Source organism: Neovison vison, chromosome 1, assembly GCF_020171115.1.
Source record: "Neovison vison isolate M4711 chromosome 1, ASM_NN_V1, whole genome shotgun sequence".
Classification (NCBI taxonomy): domain Eukaryota; kingdom Metazoa; phylum Chordata; class Mammalia; order Carnivora; family Mustelidae; genus Neogale; species Neogale vison.
The window spans coordinates 247,521,143-247,534,860 of NC_058091.1; the positions used below are offsets into that span (position 1 = coordinate 247,521,143).

Genomic DNA, 13,718 nt, shown 5'->3' on the forward strand with positions numbered 1-13,718 from the left:
AGAATCTGCCCATTGAACACTGACTCCTGTTTCCTCCAGCTCTTCAGAGTGTACTCTGGGCTGTGAATCCACCACTAATTTTTATCAGTCCAGAGCAATCTCCCATTCACTTTCCATCTCTGAGAAGTCTGCTGAAATCCCTCAGTATCTGGAACATCCCCCTCCATTTCTCTTCACTATACTATGAGTTTACTCTTTCTTTTACTTCTAGATTCTCTTTTAGTGGAGCCTCAGGCAAGATAGATAGAAGGGATGTCTATTATCAGCCCACAATTTCTCCCATAATTCCATTATTTTAAGTGTCATTCATTTCTCCTATCTTCTTACTTTACTTTCTTACTGGAAGTTCCCTCCAGAAGCCCTGCTCCAACCCTGAACTGTAGGATTCCTCTATCCTCTTCCTTCTGCTCTATTCTCCTGCTTCTTTATTACAGAAGCTCAAAATAATCACTTTTGCACACTTTCTTCTGAAGTTGGGAAGAAATATTCAGAGGAAGAAACTAAGAATGAAGCGTTAAAGCCAGAGTACTCTTTAGTCATCGGGGAAAAGACAAAGGCTGATAACACTCATGTAGTATTAATTTTTACCCTATTACACCTATTTTCTTTCCTGTCTTCCTTCATTAGTTTATAAGATCCTTGAAATACGTGTATAAATTGCAAACCTGGAGTACTGAAGATAAATAATATACACACAAGGAGAAAATGAATTATATAGTGTTTACCTGATACAACTATGAAATTACTTCTGAGGGGTAAAGCAATTGATGTGATGGGACATAGATTTCATACAGCCGAGCCAGGGCAATGATTAGCTGAGAGGGATACCAAAAGCTCTCAAAACACATGCTTATTTATTTTGTTTGTTTGTTTGTTTCAGCTTTTCATACATAGATCAGATTGCCGCTGGCTTGAAGTTATAAAGTAGGTTGAAGATTTCAAAATTTAAAGGAATCTCCTATAGTTTTAAACTTTTCAAGGAAGAGAATAGAAAGACCTGAAATACTATGCAGAGGACTAGAATGCAGAGGGTTCGGGTGACTGAGAAGATCTGTAGCCTTCATTCTGAAGGTCTAAAATAATATCTAGGAAAGCCACAGTATGGCTAGCCATCCTGAGGCTATACAGTGAACATGGAAGACTCTGGAACCTTCAGCCTATAATTGAACAGGAGGAATCATTTTTCTCTGTGTTAGACAACTCTCTTGTTTCCATCTACCCTAAACACTCAAGAAGCTGCACAACGGAAACAAGTGAGTGAGAGTTTCTGGAGTGAACCTCTTTGATACTGCCCATGGGCATTCACTGTTGTATTGTGTTACTTGTGGGCAGAGGGAAGATGAAAGGAATAAAATCATTATCGTAAAGCTCATAGTGGCAGGCAAATCAGCACCTGCAGTCACCCCTTGTTTAAGTTCCATGAGCAATGCACTCTCTCAAACACTGACACAAGTGTGAATGTCTCTGTGGTGCAGCAAAGTCACACTTCTATCTAGCAAATTTAACAAAGGTCAGATAAATTCACAGTTATGATTAGCAATATAGATAGGTAATGCCTACTAGATGAGGCTACTTTAGAAAACTTTGCCTTTTCCTTTTAGAAAAAATTTTTTAAAAACAAGTTAATATCTTTTTCAAAACAATCACTAGTTCATCAAATTTATATATAACCACAGCATAGGGATAAACACTTATTGTTAAAAAATTTACTGAAGATCTAATTGGTACCTTTCATAGTAGATATAAACACATGGACTTTCTGACTGGGGGATACTGAGCTCATTTTCTGTAGCCAAAAGGATTACTACAGGTCATTCGGGTCAGATTGTCCTGGAGATTTAGGTTTAAGAATGACTAAAATCTTTCTCTAAGTAGAATTTTGTATATTATCATGTTACCTTAAGTTTCACCAAATTTTCTTTTCACCTTTTACCGAGTCACCAAAGTCCTCAAATTCCCATTAGAGAGAGAAATCTAGTGATTTATTCTTAACCCGTTTTTTTACTAAATTATTTCCAACAGTGCCACATAGCAAGAGTTACACATCAGAGAGTCAACAATGAAAGAAATGTGCATGTTTAAGAACAATCTATCTAAAGTACACAAAGACATCTTAAAATTCAACAATAAGGAAACAGAATCTAACAGATTTAACAGAAATCTCACCAAAAAAGACATATGGGTAGCAAAACAAAACAAAAAAACAAACACATGGAAAGATGCTCAGTGTCATGAGTCATTAGAGAAATGCAAATGCAAATGAAATACCACTACCCGCTATTATAATGGCTGAAACCCAGAACACTAAAACACCATATCCTGGCAAGGACGTGAAGCAACAGGAACTCTCATTCATTGCTGGTGAGAATTCAAAATCATATAGCCACTGTGGAAGACAGTTTGGTGGTCTCTTGCAAAACTAAGCACACTGAGGGGTGTCTGGGTGGCTCAGCTGGTTAAGCATCTGACTTTGGCTCAGGTCATGAATTCAGGATCCTGGGACCGAGCCCTGTGTTGGGCTCTCCTACCACTCCCCTGCTTGTGCTCTCTTTCTCTCTGACAAATAAATAAATACAATCTTTAAAAAAAGGAAAGACATGGTGGAACCTTAAATTAATATTACTAAGTGAAAGAAGCCAATCTGAAAAGGGTACATATTACATACTCTATGTTTCTAACTATATGATGTTCTGGAAAAGGTAAAACTATGGAAATGGTAAAAAGATCAGTTAATTTCAGAGGTTAGTGTGATATGAAGGATGAATAGGTGGAGCAAAGGGTTTTTAAGGTAGTGAACATACTATTTATGATAATATTATGATAGATATATGTCATTATAAGTTTTGTGCAGGGGCACCTGGGTGGCTTGGTGGGGTAAGCCTCTGCCTTTGGCTCGGGTCATAATTTCAGGGTTCTGGGATCGAGCCCTGCCTTGGGCTCTCTGCTCAGCAGGGAGCCTGCTTCCCCCTCTCTCTCTGCCTGCTGCTCTGCCTACTTGTGATCTCTCTCTGTCAAATAAATAAATAAAATCTTAAAAAAAAAAAAAAGGTTTTGTCCAAACCCACAGAATGTACAACAACAGTGAACTCGATTGTAAATGATGGACTAATGTAAATGATGGACTCTGGGTGATAATGATGTGTCATGTAGGTTGATCAACTGTAACAACTGTACTACTTTGATAGGGAATGTTGATAATGAGGAAGGCTGAGCATGTGTGGGAATAGGGGGCATATGGTAAATCTCTGTACCTTCTATCATTTTGTTATGAACCTAAAAAGGCTCTAGAGAATAAAATCTACTAAAAAAAAATCAAATAATTTGTTCACCATGACAACTGAATAGCTTCCAAATGTGAAAAATAAAGCTGCTCCTGAAATTAGGATAGAATGATTCAAATTCTCTTACAAATACATCATTTTAATATTCTGAAGATTAATGGATTATTGCATCAAGCCTCTAGAAACAGAAATCTGCCAATGGCCAAGAAAAAGACATCTTGTTCTATTCTTATTCTGGGCAATAACTGGTCCTCCATGGTAGTAAAAAAATAAAGGACAGGAAACTAAACAGCAAACAGCAGGAGTTCTTCCAATTCTGGGCAAACCTACCTGGGTCCCCAGCATGGTGAGCTTCAACCCATTCTCCAGTCTACAGCTCTTCTAGGAAGATGGCCCTAAGTGGAAAATAAAAAAGAAAGGCAATTACATGGTGTATTACTTACATAGACTTTGAAATAATGCTAGAACCCTCAGAAGTTTCTCTTGATTGGCTTTTGGGTAGTAACACTCTTTTTAAATGACATTTAAGTTCTTTCCCTTTTGGGTTCACCACTGTTGTGTTGTGTCTTTTTTTTTTTTTTTTTTTTTTAACACCTGTCAAACTCCTCCCCATATACTTAAAAATTTGTGAAGATAGATCTTATGTTAAATATTTTATCACAATCAAATATATTAATAAATAGGGTGGGAGGAAACTTTTGGAGGTGATAGACTTGTTTATGGCATTGATTGTGGTGACTGTTTCACGATATGCACTTATGTCTAAACTCATCAAGTTATATACATATTAAATACATAGAGTTTTGTAGATCGTAAAATTTTTTAAAAATCTCAAAACAGGGGCGCCTGGGTGGCTCAGTGGGTTGAGCCGCTGCCTTCGGCTTGGGTCATGATCTCTGGGTCCTGGGATTGAGTCCCACGAACGGCTCTCGGCTCAGCGGGGGGCCTGCTTCCCTACCTCTCTCTCTGCCTGCTTCTCTGCCTACTTGTAATCTCTGTCTGTCAAATAAATAAATAAAATCTAAAAAAAAAAATCTCAAAACAAGGGGCGCCTGGGTGGCTCAGTGGGTTAAGCCACTGCCTTCGGCTCAGGTCATGATCTCAGAGTCCTGGGATCGAGCCCCGCCTGCTTCCTCCTCTCTCTCTGCCTGCCTCTCTGCCTGCTTGTGATCTCTCTCTGTCAAATAAATAAATAAAATCTTTAAAAAAAAAATCTCAAAACAAAACAGAAACTCCTCCCCAAACCACATTTAATTCTGTTTCTCATTACCATTTATATTGTTTGCAAACAGTTTCTCATTTTTTTCTTAAAGATTTATTTATTTGAGAGAGGGTATGTGCTCATGTGTGTGCATGTGTGCATGTGTGCATGAGTGGGGGCAGAGGCAGAGGAGAGAAACTCAAGCAGAGTTCCTGCTGAGTGCAAAGCCCAACAGAGGCCTTGATCTCAGGATCCTGAGATCATGACCTGACCTGAAACCAAGTCAGATGCCCAAGTGACTAAGCCATCAGGTGCCCCTAGTTTTTCACTTTTATCTCATTATTTTAATATATACTCCATTGGGAGTGGTACATTCTAAATTTTCATTTTTTTTTTTTTACGATTTTTTAGTTATTTATTTGACAGAGAGAGAGATCACAAGTAGGCAGAGAGGCAAGCAGACCCTGAGATCATGACTTGAGCTGAAGGCAGAGGCTTAACCCACTGAGCCACCCAGGTGCCCCTAAATTTCAGTCTTTATTGAGAGGCCTGAATACTACTTGACTAAACTACAGTGTTTTAAATGACCTCAATTTTGTTACTGCATTACAGCAAAGCATTCCACTGTTCTGACTATATTCATTCATACCTTACTCTCTCTTTCTTCTTCCCTCCCTCCGTGGCCCTAATATTGCTCCTTCCTTCTTCAAAATATATTCCTCCCTGCCTTTTTAAAGAGGATTCTCCTTTTGATCAATCTAATCTAACTCAACTTTTTTTATGTCAGCTTTATAGAAGTGTAATTTACATGTAACATTCAACAATATTAAGTGTACACTGAAATAAGTTTTTATAAGTGTATAGAATGGTAACTGCCATTACAATCATGATATGGAATATTTCCATCACTCTAACAAGTTCCTTCATGCCCCTCTGTGGTCAATCCTTTCTCCTCACCCAAAGCAGTAAAAAGTACTAATCATTCTTTTACTAGACTTAATCTTTTCTGAAAGTTTATATAAATGGAATCGTATAGTGTGTAGTTTTCATGTATGGGTTCCTTCACTTAGCATAATACTTTCAAGATTCACCCATGGTGGGACGCCTGAGGGGCTCAGTAAATTAAGTGGCTGCCTTTAGCTCACGTCATGATCCCAGGGTCCTAGGACTGAGTCACACATAGGGTTCCTTGCTCAGCAGGGAGCTTGCTTCTGCCTCTGCCTGCTGTTCTCCCTGCCTGTGCCCACTCTCTTGTTCTCTCTCTGACAAATAAATAAAATCTTTTTTTTTGTTAAGATTTTATTATCTACTTCACAGAGAGAGAGAGAGAGAGAGAGAGACAGTGAGAGAAAGAGCACAACAACTGAGCCACCCAGGTTCCCCAATAAATAAAAACCTTAAAACAGAAAGATTCACTCATGTTGCTGTATCAAGTGTTAGTCTTTTTTAAGTTGCTCTGTAGTACTACATTGTATGAATATATCAAGTATCTTTTGTAAGGGCCTGCCCCTCCCAGAGGAACTTGCTTGTGGACCCTGGATGTAGGGGTGGGGCAGGCCAGGTGGAGATGTCCAATCAGTGCAGCATGTGTATATCCACTAGGGTAAATTGAGATCCGATTGGCCACCTGTATAGGGGTGGGGCTCAACCAACCGCATAAAAGTTGCTGTGCGAGGCTAGCAGGGAGAGGAGAGCTGTGACGGGAGCAGAAGGAAGAGTTGGTGGGAGCGGAAGAGTCCACAGGAGCGGAGGAGCTGTAACAGCTCTTGTAAGAGCTATAACCACCGCCAGCGGTTCCACCACTGGGGGTCCCTGCGCAGGCAGTCTCCAGCCTCTGGCGGTCCCGCCTCCCGGCGGCCCCAAGCCGCCACCTGCAGCCTCCAGCCGCCTGCAGCCTCCAGCTGCCTGCGGTCCCGCCTCTGGTGGCCCCAAGCCGCCGCCTGCAGCTTCCAGCAGCCCCGAGCTGCCCAGACACCAGTGGTCCAGCAGTCCAGCGGTCAGCAGTCCCCACGCCTGCAGCCCCTAGACGCCAGTGGTCCTGAGACGCCAGCGGTCCAGCGGTCAGCGGTCCCAACGCCTGCAGCCCCTGGATGCCAGCGGTCCCAAGACGCCAGCGGCCCTGAGATGTCAATGGCCCCTAGCTGCCAGCAGCCTCGCCGCAAAATGCCTTGCCACCCCGAGCCACGAGTGGCCTTGTTTGCAGCGGTGGCTTCCTCTCCGTGGCAGCCTTGTCAAAGTGGCATCGTGGAGAGCAGAGTCTGTATCATCCGGGTTGTCCTCCTTGTCATCGTCGCTGTCATCGTTGCCTCTTCGTCGTCGGGAGCGGCCTCATCCGGGAAGTGGTCTTGTCCAGAATGGCCTCTTCTTGGGAGTGGCCTTGTCCGGGGAGCAACCTCATCGAGCAGCGGCCTTGTCTTGGGAGTGGCGTCTTCTTGGGAGCGGCTCCAATCATGGAGCGGCCTCATCTGCGGAGCAGCCTCATCTAGAGCAGCCTCATCCAGAGCGGCCTTCTTGGGAGTGACCTTGTCGGGATCATCGTCATCGCCTTTTCGTAAGAGATAGCCCTGACCGGTCAGTTTGATTCTTGATGCTTGGCACGAAATAAAGTTTTGCTTGACCTTCGCTTTGTATCAGTCTCGTTCCTTTGATCACGGACCCTAACATCTTTATCATTCACCAGTCAATGGCATTTGGATTATATCCAGTTTTGGGCTGTTATTAATAAAGCTGCTAAAACATTCTGAGTACCAGTCTTTGTGAGGAGATGTTTTGATTTTTCTTAGGTAAATAACAAGGGGAAGAAATGCTGAGTCATATGGTAAATATATGTTTAACATTTGAACAAACTGTCAAACTTCTCTAAGTATCTCCAGTGATCCTTCTTCAAGTATAATTTTGCACTTTGACTAGCAATGTATGAGAGTTTTAGTTGTTCCATATCTTTGCCAACATTTGGGATTGTCAGTCCTTTTAATGTTGACCAGTGGGTATGCAGTGGCAACTCAAAGTGGATTTAAATCTACTATTTTGCTATTTGCTTTTTATTTACCTATTACCTCAAATGACCTGTGATCAAGGCAATGGCTTATGATGACTCTAGAGACTTTACTCACTCAGTGGGAACTCACTTTATCTCATCAACCACCATCCTAAAGTGGATCTAAAGAACCTGATTGCACATGGTCACCTTAAAGAAGAGATGGCTAGAGTTTGCATTAAGAAAAGAGTAAGAATTAGTGGAGTGGGGGTTAAGGGAAGCACAGATGTGAAAACCAAGCTGCAAATTCAACTGTTTGTTTTTAAATCTGTAACATAGTCTTGAAGCTATTTCCTTTTAAGAAAACTATGTGGCCAGGAAAAGGAAAAAAAAAACAATTTATTATTCTATTTTCCAGTATATTCTTTATTGATGTGATGAATTTTTATTAAGGGCAGGTGAAAAGGAAATAATCTTTACATAAAATAAAACAAAGAATAGTGTCCTGATTCTTGGTAAGTATAGTGTAAATTCAGAGATTAAATTTAGAGGGTAACTGAACATGAAGAACCTCTGAGTTGTACCTGGAAGCAGAACAGCAGAAACACACAGAAATTTAGTATGAAAAAGAGAGTGGTGGATGGAGACATGGTCCCTCCTCCTGCTGAGATAGATGAATCAGGGAAAACATCACCTAAGGGCTTGGGAGTGAAGCTCATGAAGCATAGCAAATGAAAAGAGAAAAAAAGGAAACTGAGTCTGAAAGAGGATGGGGATCTGTACTTTCTGCAAAGCAGGAGACAGTTTTCTGACACTGATCATAACACATCTATGACTACCTTTCTAAATAATTCAGTTGTAGGCGCATTTATGAATAAAATCCATTTAGAGAACAACATGGAGAAGTTAAATGGCCATATTTATATTCTTAGAGGGTGGGGAAAATGTGTTATTTTATCTGAGTGTTTATAGTGAAAAGATCAAAGAAAATCAAGTCACTGGGATTGGAAAATTTCTTGGCAGGGAAAGAACTCAGCACGGGTGAATTCCTTTTACTCTATTTTCTTTGTGATTTTTCTTTTTTAAGCAATCTCAGTGCCCAGTGTGGGGCTTGAACTCATGACCCCAAGATTAAGAGTTACATGTTCCACCAACTGAGCCAGCCACGTGCCCCCTTTTTCTTTTCTTTCTGCCCTCTATTCTGACTCCCATCACCCCATCTCTCTTTTTTCTTTCAAGGTACATTGCACTGGTCCTCAGGAGTATGTAAGTGAGGCAAATATAGAATCAGTTAAATTCAATTAAAGTATGTGTCTCATATATGTTAAAATAAGGCAATTTATGTAAAATAGTCAATCATTTCCTCTGCTTTTGCTTTTTGACAGACTCCTCTGGAGATATGTAAATTATTGATTCCATCTGGTTTATTGCCATCAGGGCTGCTTGAGTATTTATTTTCTGAAGGCAGGTGTAAATAAAGCTAGGTTACTTTCCAGAAAGGCTGGAAAGTAAGGTTATAAACCTGAAGTGTAACTCTCCTCTTCCAGATGTCACCCCAGACGTAGAAATTCACACAGAGAAACATACCACCTTTTAAGGTCTGCTAAAGTGAGGAGCTCAGGGAAAAATTACCAAGTTCTAACCGTAATCAATTACTCTAAAATACACTTTTGAATGGCAAAGAAAAGTTGAGGGTCTTACATTTTTTTTGGATTTTTCTTTCTTTCCTGGAGCAGGGTAAGTGGACGTATGTCTGATAATGTTCCTTCCATATAAAGTGGTTTAAATTACTCTGAGGCAGGATTGACTTTGAGGTATATTTCTTCTCAGACTGCTCTCCTCATTTTCTTTCTCTACTTACTTTTTGCTCCCATCTATCTTCTGACATGAAGCTTATCTGATTAAATACATCATTTCTAAACTCAGTGGAAAATGATGAGGAGGAAAAATCTTTTCTGCATTCCTCTTAAGTTTACAGTTCTAAATTAGCCCTAAATACACTCTAAATCAACTCTAAATAAAAGAATTGCGGACAAGACTCAAATCCTATGCACTTCCCAGGCAAGTGGCAGCTCTCTGCTATAAAAAGATAATGTACAATTTATGAATTAATGGTTTACTCATCACTTATTGAATTAGTGGACTATAAATCATATTTAGACACTGAAGTTGAAAATAATATTGAGATGTGGAAATAATCATCTCTGTTAGTACATTAAGGCATATCATAGTTTCTACCTTGCCAATACATACAAAACAAATACAAAAACAAAACAAAAAAACCCCAAGTTTGTGCTAGGCAATGGTCCAGGCAAAATAAGCTCTGATGATGATGATGATGATGATTGGCTGAGTAGCAAGCACAAAATAGATAATGTACTAAGTAAAATATCAAAGATTGTCAGATGTGCCATAATAATCTAGAGAAAAAAAGTAAATCCTTTTACTTGTGTTAAGGCTCTAAGATTTCCCAGTTAGTTATTAGTCGTAATTCTCTAGGACTTTATTCTGGGATATTAAGTTCCTATTCTCAGGTAGTCTCTACATGTTCTGGCAACAAACGGTCTTGGTTCCTGTTTGAACTATAGAATCATCCTGATAAACTGACCTGTTAGGAAAAAAAATTCCAACAGAGCCAAAATGAGAAAAGGCAAATGCAAATGTAAACATGTATTTGCATGTTTTGGTGTAGTGTAAAAGGCCAGAGATTTAGAACTGGGTTCTGGTATCAGTCTATGCCATGAAAGTAAGTTACCACAAATGTGGTCCTGAGAAAGCCTACTAACTCTTATGGGTCCAGTTTGCTCATCTGAAAAATGAGATTGTTGTGGGACTGCTTGGAGGATAAATAATAGAAGGTATGCAGAGAACCTGTAGAGTGGATCCTCAAGTAATAATACATGATGGCTCTCTCCTTCCATTCCATTTACATTTTGAGTCTCTAGGACAAAAGGATAGTTAGTCTTTAAGGAGATGCAAAATCTTTTCCTCTCTTCTCTGAAAGCACTTAGCAGAGGAAGGTGCTCAGAAAAAATGAGCTCCTTGTCAAATGTTTATTTGCCTCACCAGACTGTAGGTATCCACTGGGCATAACCCTTCTCATATATTCCTGACTCCATCCACAAAGCAACTGGGAAGCAGACAAATTCTGACTTCCTCATTTCTCATTCTGGAAGCAGTGAGTCAGGAGGAAATAAATAGTGGTGTGCATAAGTATTTGCAAATCTGGGATAAACAACACCCATTTCTGGGGTAGATAAACATTTCATCTAACTGATGCAGATATATGTATTACAAAGGATGAAATTTTAGAATTTGTACCCTCTTGTTTCCTGATTATATTTCTTGTGTTGACCAAACCAGGCAGTCACTGTTATAATTGTGGTGAAGATAGGGCTTATAAAAAAATGATGTTCTTTTAATTTTTTGAGGTTGAACTTGAATGAATTTGTTTATCATACTTTCTGAAGTAACAAAGCTAAGATAAACAAAAGAAATAGAATTTTCCACCTCTTATTAAAAAAATTTATATGCTGTATAACTCTATACAGTTAAGTATCATCAGCCTCACATACTCTGCTTTATTTGGGTTATTCATCAATGGATATGTGAATAAAAGTCTATTTTAAGGTACACTGTTCAAAGTATATTTTAAAAGGGATAATACTTCTGAAAATATTAAACCAATGTATTTTTTATTCACCATAAATCCACTTCTCTATGACTCCCCACCCATTAGATGAGTAATATTCATTACTTGAGATATTTCCTAGAACAAATAAGTCATTATTCAACTTTGAGCTTCAAAATTAAATATTCCTGAGTTCACAGCTAGATGACAGTCCTGTGAACCAAGCTTTGCTGGGAGTAATATGTTTTCTAAATTTCAAAATCTTCCTTTTACACTGAAAAAGCGAAAAAGAGAGTTGGAGCCTGGGTTTTTAGAATCGGCCTCAGTGCACAGAGAAGGAAGGCTGTCAGGGAAGGCTCTGACACACAGTAAGAATCCGACCTACTGTGGAGAGGGTTTGTAGAGCTCTGGAGGGGGTGTAATTAGGGTCACTCTGCCAGAATCCTTCAGATGAAGTCATATTCCTACCACCCGGGCTGAAGAAAAAGGGAGAAAGAGTAAGATAGTAGTAAGTGAAAAGCAGTGAGAGCATGTACTTCTTTACCACTTGGGCTAATGCCAGAGAATGTTTCAGAGGTATCTTGCAGTCACTGGAAAGGAGAGTACAGCAGACTCTGTCTGTTTGACATGTTTATACAGAGGTGGCCCTCACATACCAGCCTCCATGTGGCATGGAAGAGATTTAGACCTAAAGGCTCTTTGGGTGGACTGACAGTGGGGGAAGACGGGGGATTTGGCAGGTAGTTAAAAATTAAGAAGCAACTTGCCTTTTAGGGGCTTGAGGGGAGAAGAAAACTGGAGGGCAGATGGAAAGTGCACTGAGTCTCAGAGGCATAGCCATTCAAACACACACTAAATTGCTACACCCCAATCAAAGCTGGTGAGAGCTACCCTGAGGTCTAGGTAGTTCCTCCCCTACCATCACAATGTTACCTGAACTTGACCTTGGGAGAAGGGGAAAACAAAGGAAAAGGTGCCTTGAAAGACTACTACGCTCCTCCTAATAAAAAGTATTTTAAATTAGGGATGCCTGGGTGGCTCAGTCGGTTAAGCAGCCAACTCTTGATTTCAGGTCAGATAGGTCAGGATCTCAGGGTCCTTGGACTGAGCCTGGCAGGGGGTTCTTCCCCCAGCGTGGAGTTAGCTTGAAGATCGTCTCCCCTCCCTCTGCCTCTCCCTGTGTGTGTGAGCTTCTCTTTCTTTCTCAAATAAATCTTTAAAAAAGGTGGGGTTCTCTTAAAAAAACCTGAGTAATCTTGAATGGGCTATTTCGTGGTAGCAGTTGTTAAATGTTTACTACTTATGGAAATGGAAATGGGGGCTACCAAGCAAGACAAGGTGGGAAATACAAATTAATTTCCTGTATATCTTAATTGTACCCTGTGCTACTTTTTGGAGGGCCAACTAAGAAATTTTGGTTTGTCCAAATCTCAGTGCTTGAACTATTTGAATTAATAACTAGAAACACCACTTGCTTAGTCACATTACAAGGTTATATAGAGTGTCAGAGTTTGCAGAAGTAAAAATAGTCTTTAATTAACCATAAAATGCTATTGAGTATTGTTCTATACATTCATTTTATTTATTTTATTATTATTTTTAAAAGGTTTTACTTCTAAGTAATCTCTGTACCCAATAAGTGGCTTAAACTCACAACTCTGAGATCCAGCAAAAGGGTCCTTAAAACAAATCAATTTGGCAAAAGCAAAACATATATCTCTTTCAAAACTAACACTATTAACCTAAAATGAGCATTTGTATTTAATTCGTCAGATCTTGAATGAACTGCACTAAGCATTCTCAAAAGTACAACATAATGACTATAGCTAACACTGCTGTATGGCATGTAGGGGTTGTTAAGAGAATAAATCATAAGAGTTCTCATCACTAGAAAAAACTTTTTCCCTTTCTTTCTTTTCTTTTTATTGCATTCTTTTCCCCCCATTTTATTCATTCACTTATTCATTCAGCAACATCTTGATTTAACTATGTTAAATATTACATCTTCTCTTAAAATTTTTATTTATTTATATATTTTTATAAACATATAATGTATTATTAGCCCTAGGGGTACAGGTCTGTGAATCGCCAGGTTTACACACTTCACAGCACTCACCATAGCACATACCCTCCCCAATGTCTATAACCCCACTACCCTCTCCCTACCCCCCTCCCCACCGGCAATCATCAGTTTGTTTTGCAAGATTAAGAGTCTCTTATGGTTTGTCTCCCTCCTGACCCATTTTGTTTCATTTATTCTTTTCCTACCCCCCAGACTTCCCATGTTGCTTCTCGACTTCCTTATATCAGGGAGATCATATGATAGTTGTCTTTCTCCCACTGATGTATTTCGCTAAGCATAATACCCTCTAGTTCTATATACGTCGTTGCAAATGGCAAGATTTCATTTCTTTTGATGGCTGCATAGTATTCCATTGTATATATATACCACCTCTTCGTTATCCATTCATCTGTTGATGGACATCTAGGTTCTTTCCATAGTTTGGCTATCGTGGACATTGCTGCTATAAATATTCGGGTGCACGTGCCCCTTCAGATCACTATGTTTGTATCTTTAGGGTAAATACCCAGTAGTGCAATTGCTGGGTCATAGGGGAGCTCTAGTTT

General features: G+C 39.7%; 1 long non-coding RNA gene across 1 annotated transcript in view; it reads right to left on the minus strand.

Moving 5' to 3' along the window:
- LOC122901701 overlaps positions 1 to 3,651 on the minus strand; it is a 79,069-nt gene extending 75,418 nt beyond the window's left edge. Inside the window, exon 1 of the long non-coding RNA XR_006383661.1 lies at positions 3,612 to 3,651. This is a non-coding gene — a long non-coding RNA (uncharacterized LOC122901701). The remainder of the gene's footprint in view (positions 1 to 3,611) is intronic.
- Positions 3,652 to 13,718: the final 10,067 nt, after the last annotated feature.